This window comes from Chrysochloris asiatica, unplaced genomic scaffold, assembly GCF_000296735.1.
Source record: "Chrysochloris asiatica unplaced genomic scaffold, ChrAsi1.0 scaffold00068, whole genome shotgun sequence".
In the NCBI taxonomy this organism is placed as follows: Eukaryota; Metazoa; Chordata; class Mammalia; order Afrosoricida; family Chrysochloridae; genus Chrysochloris; species Chrysochloris asiatica.
Window position 1 is genome coordinate 10,804,569 of NW_006408586.1, and position 5,913 is coordinate 10,810,481.

Genomic DNA, 5,913 nt, shown 5'->3' on the forward strand with positions numbered 1-5,913 from the left:
ACTTATAGACATTTCCATCACTCCAAAGAGACAGCTTTCCTGTCTCTTTGTAGTCAATAATCTTTTCTTATACTAATCCTTATCTTTATAGTTTTGTCTGTACTACGATGCCAAATAAATGTTACCATATAGTATTATGGTATAAACCTCCTTCTCACTTATTTACTATATCATTTTTTAACATTTTAGATTTACAACAATAGTAAAAATCTACTCTTTATTTTGTACATTAATAACTCACATGTGTCAATAATGAATGCTGAAGTTCAAGGCAAGAATACTGCTAGATGTGAAGGTTAATGTTGTATGTCTAAATGGGTAGGCCAATATTCTCACTAGTTTGGCAGTTATATGAAGATATAATCATTCTCCATTTTCTCATAACACCAATTTTTGCACAACAACATGGTCTTTGGAAGCTAACCATGTTGAAAGTGAGGAGTAGGTATATTGTACAGTACTAGACTATCTACCATAAAGTCAGTAGTTCAAATCCAATTGCCTTTTTTTGGGAACTATATAAAGGGTAGCTATGTATCAGAACCTCCTTGACACAACTTAATAGCATTAACAACACATATGTTGTATTTATTTTCTTATGGTGAACATGGTGCTTTTTAGATTCATCTATGTTGCTGAGTGTGTCAACAAATAATTCCTTTTGAACAATATTGTCTTTAAAAATTCTGAATATCCTATAATATGGGTTTACTACATTCATTTATCCAGCCACCAATTGATGAACAGTTGAGTTGCTTCCAATGAGACCATTTTAATGTTGTTCATGATTTTTTTTATTGTTTTGTTATTAAGGATTAAATTGTGCTCATGAAAATATGTATTTTTTTAAAGTTCTCATTGTGAATTGAGTGATAGTTTACATGGGAGAGCATCAGCTTTACACAAAATATGTGTTTTAAACCCTAATCAATATTCTTATAGATGTAGTACATTTGGGAATAAGGTTTTTGTTATGTTGATAAGACCGTATTTGTGTAGACTATACTTAAAGTTAATCGCCTTTGAGTTTTAAAAGAGTAGAGCAGGTACAAAACAAATAGGAAAATATATAGATGCCTCATAGAGATCCCCAAGGCACTCAGGTTAAGGAGAAAAGGCTTAACCCCTTAAATTTGGATTTATAGACTTTTAAACTGTGAGAAAGCAAACTTTTGTTTATCCAATTATCTTGTGCTATTTCTTTTACAATAGTACTAGATAACTAAGTCACTATCTAATTGCATCTCAATGTAAAGAAAACAAAAATCCTCACCAATGGACCAATAAACAACATTCTTATGAACAGAGAAAAGACTGAAGTTGTCAAGGACTTCATTCTCCTTGGATCAACCATCAACGCTCATGGAAGCAGCAGTTAAGAAATCAAACAACGTATTGAATTAGGCAAATCTGCTGTACAAAACCTTTTTGAAGTGTTGAAAAGCAAAGAAGTCAGTGTGAGGACTAAGGTGCACCTGGTATTTTCAATAACCTCACATGCTTGTGAAAGCTGGACAGTGAAAAAAGAAGACCGTAGAAGAATTGATGCTTTTGAGTTATGGTTTTGGAGTAGAAAATTGAAAGTTCCATGAGTTGCCAAAAGAATCAACAGATCTGTGTTGGAAGAACTGCAGCCAGAGTGTTCGTTGGAGGCCAGGATGGCCAAACTTCCTCTCTCATACTTCAGACATATTGTCAGCAGGGACCAATCACTGGAGAAGGATATCATGTTTGGTGGAGGGCTGGGGAAAAAGAGGAAGACCCCTCCCCCAGTGAGATGGATTGGCAAAATTTCAGCATCGATAGACTCAAGCGAGGCAACAATTGTGAGGTTTACCCAGGACTGGGGAGTGTTTCATTCTGTTGTTCACAGGGTCACTATGAGTCAGTACTCACTCAAAGGCACCTAACAACAGCAATCTAATTTTCATTCACATAAACAATGTATAGTATGTTGTAGTGGCTGCTAATGTTATGGTAAGCAGTTTGAAACTACCAGTCATTCCACAGGAGAATGATGAGGCTTTCTGCTCCAGGAAAGATATACAGCTCAGACAAATTACACAGGTTTGCTCTGAGTTGAAACCCACTCCAAGATACATGATCACCACCACCACCAAGCAATGTATAAAATTTCCAAATGCTCCAAATTATTACTAACATTAGGTATTGTTGATTTTTTTCATGTTAGCTATGTTAGTAGTTGAATAGCAGAATCTCAGTTGTTTTTCATTTGTATTCCATGATCAATAATGGTATTAAGTACATTCTTATGCCTTTGTTCTTTTTGAACATTTAAAAGTTTCTCTTCAAATATTTTGCCCATTTATCTATTGACTATTTGTCCTTTAACTATTAGATTGTTGGATATTTTTATATATTGGGGATGTAAATTCTGAGTATATATTTGCTTTGTAAATTTTTTTGACTTTGTGTTTTCTTTTCCTTATTTAACTATCCCTTTCATAGAAGATTGTGTTTCTTTTGTGGTTTTTCTTTTTACTTTTTTGGACTAAGACAAATTTATCTAATTCTAGCTACCATAGACTTTTTTTTTTTTTTCTTTTTCCTGTGGGTTAATGTGCTGGACTGTAAATTCAGTTTAACTACAAGGTTGACAGTTCAAGCTTACCAGCCGTTCCTCAGAAACCCTAAACAGCATTGCTATGGATCAGAACCGACTCAACAGCACTTAACAACAAGAAGATATTTTATAAATATATTTCTGCAACTCATGGTACATAGAAAGTTAATTTCATATGTGAACATCTACATTTTCCAATGTCATTTGTTGAAAAGACAACCTTTCACCGTTCAATTAACATGGAATCTTTGTAAAATCAATATGTTGATTTATTTCTGACCTACTTACTTTGTTGCATTGATTTATGCATTAATCTTTATTTGAATTTAGAGCATTTATATATGTGAAATTAGAAATATGATATGAACACTAATAAGAAGATAGAGTATTTTATTTAAAAGAAATGTGGCTGTTTGCTGTGAGCTATTATCTCATAATTATAAAGCAAAGAGACACATGGAATATAGGTGAAAGGCACTATACATTTGCAGATATATTTTCAAATTTAAGCAATATGGCAGTTAAGGTATTCAAATAATTTCAAAATAAAGATAAAACGTACCTTAGTATTATTTGAAAACTTATTTTATCTGAATCTGAATGAAAATTTTCTGTATCAATGTTTTCTTTAATTTACTCCTTAAGCATGTTTTGAAATCCAGATACCTCCTGCTTTATGTTTCGCACTTAACTTCTAAAGTTGATTTCTCCATCTCCTTTGTGTTATGATGGCACTGTAGGTTAGGCATTAGAGTGTTAATCAAAAGGTAAGTGGTTCAAACCCACCAGCCTCCACAGGAGAACTGCTCCCAAATGTTAAAAAAAGAAAGAAAGAAAGAATTATAGTGTGTGGTACTTAGAATAAGCACTGCACCGCCAACCCACAAGACTGACAACTCAAACCCACCAGCCACTCCTTGGAAACCCTATATAGGACTGCTAAGAGTCATAAATACCTCCATGGCACTTAACAACAACAAACCCTATATGGGGGCCACTACGAGTTGAAGGAGTCCTGGTGTGGTACTGTGGGTTAATGTGCAAAGCCATTTGAACTGTAAAGTTGGTGGTTCAGGCTCACCAGGTCACTATGGGTTGGAACTGACTCAACGGCACTTCACAACAACAACAAAATGAGTCAAAATCAACTGATGGCAATGAGTTTAGATATTTTGAGGGGTTTAATGTTCCAAAAAAGGAGCCCTGATGGCTCAACAGTATAGCATAGTACTTGGCTGCTAATTAAAATCTGGCTTTCGGGATCAATCCAACTGCTCCTTGGAATAAAGACTTGAGGATGAATTTCCAAAAAAGATTGTATCCAAAAACAAAACAAAACAAAACAAAACAAAAAACAACCTATAGGTCAGTTCTACCCTGTCAGATGGGTACACTAAGAGTTGGAATCAACTTCATGACACCTAAAAACATGCTTCTGAGGGTTGAAAGGCAATATGTATACACAGTCACAAAACAGTATGGTAAACACTGTGAGCAAATGAAATTTGCATTTAATTCAGGATAAACATTTTCACAGGAAAAAGTTCATAGTGATAAATTTTGAAAAATGAGCAGTGTTTGTGTTTCTGATAAATTTTGAAAAATGAGCAGTGTTTCTGATAAATCATTGGATTGTAATCTTCTTACTAATTACTGACTACCATGGCAACTTTTTCTGTAGTAGTAATTTATACTCATAGGTTCTGACTGCTTTTGGATGATACTGATGATAATAAAGTGGAAGGAATCTGTGATTTATCACAAATAATGTCTATAATGAGCTTCTAGAAGGCAAAGAATAAATGGAAAGGATTCCAGGGTTCCTATTTCATTATATCAAGTTTTAAATATTATTTCTGTTCTCCTTCCTAGTCTATCATTGCCAGTTGATAAATTATTTATATATGGAAAATTTTGAGATGATATTAAAAATATAGCTATTAATTTGAATTAGATTATTAATTTGAAGGAACAAAAAGTAATTGTAACCATGAAATCATTTTCACAAAATAGCCTTAGATCTGACTATGTAGTAAAGGAATTTAAGCTAGGGTTACTTTGTGTTTTATTTTTTTCCTGTTTTGTAAAAGTTTTTTTTTTTTTTTTTCAAAATAAGATTTAGGCAAAACTCACTTGTTATTATTTGTTGTTGTCGTTAAGTGTCTTTGAGTTGTTTCCGACTCATAGTGACTCTGTATAGGGTTTCTGAGGAGGGGCTGGTGGGTTTGAACTATAGATCTTGTGAGTCAAAGTCCACTGCTGATCTGACAGCATACACCAGGAGTTCTATGTTATTACACTGATGGTGGTGGTGGTAGCGTGCCCAGTAGTCGGTTCTGACTCATAATGACCCAGAATAGGTTTCAGGCTATACATCTTTTTGGGATCAATAAGCCTCATCTTTCTCTGGCAGAACTGCTGGTAGTTTCGAACTGCTGACTTTGAGGTTAGTAGTCTGACTCGTAACCACTACACTACCAGAACTCCTTTTGTTATTGCTACTGTCTCCAAAATCAATAATGGTTTATTATAGAATATTTTTAATATTTCAATAACATTTTGAAAGATAGCATTTATTTGAAATAAAATTGCACATGTAGTCTACATAATCCAATTCCATATACCTAATTAGAATTATTTCCATTTCAATGACTAATAAGAATTTTCTTGATAATAGGTTTTAATTTGCAATTACAATTACTTAAAACGGGAAAATAATGTCATTAAGTGTAAGGTGTTTTTAGGAACACAAACGACAAAGAAATTACTTTTGGATCAAAATTTGAAATTCACAAAGAACATTGGATCATCCAAAGATGGACTGAAAGATTTGCTTTCTAGTTTCATCTAAGGAGTTTTGGTGGTAACATGATAGGATAAGCAATGAAAAGTTAGCCAGAGGATGGCAGTTCAAACCCACTAGCTGTTTCATGAGAAAAAGATAAGGCTTTCTACTCTCAGAAAGATTTACAGCCTTGGAAACTCTATACAGGGACAATATGAGTCAGAATCGACAATAGCAGTGGGTTTGGGGTTTGAGTTTTGTTAGATTTTGAATAAAATTTGAAAAACTCTAAGTGAAAGACCACTTTTCTTACTTAATCAAGTGCTGTAAATTCCATTTCTAACTTCACAGGAAAAGTCAAAATATTTTTGAGGGTTGAAAAGTTGAATAAAATATGTGATATTATTATATTTCATTGTAAGAATTTTTCATTTGAAGCCCAAGTATATTCTCGGTGTTATCAGACTCTGTTTTTGCTGTTGTTAGGTGCCATTGAAACAGTACTGACTCATAGCAATCCTAGGCACAACAGAATGAAACACTG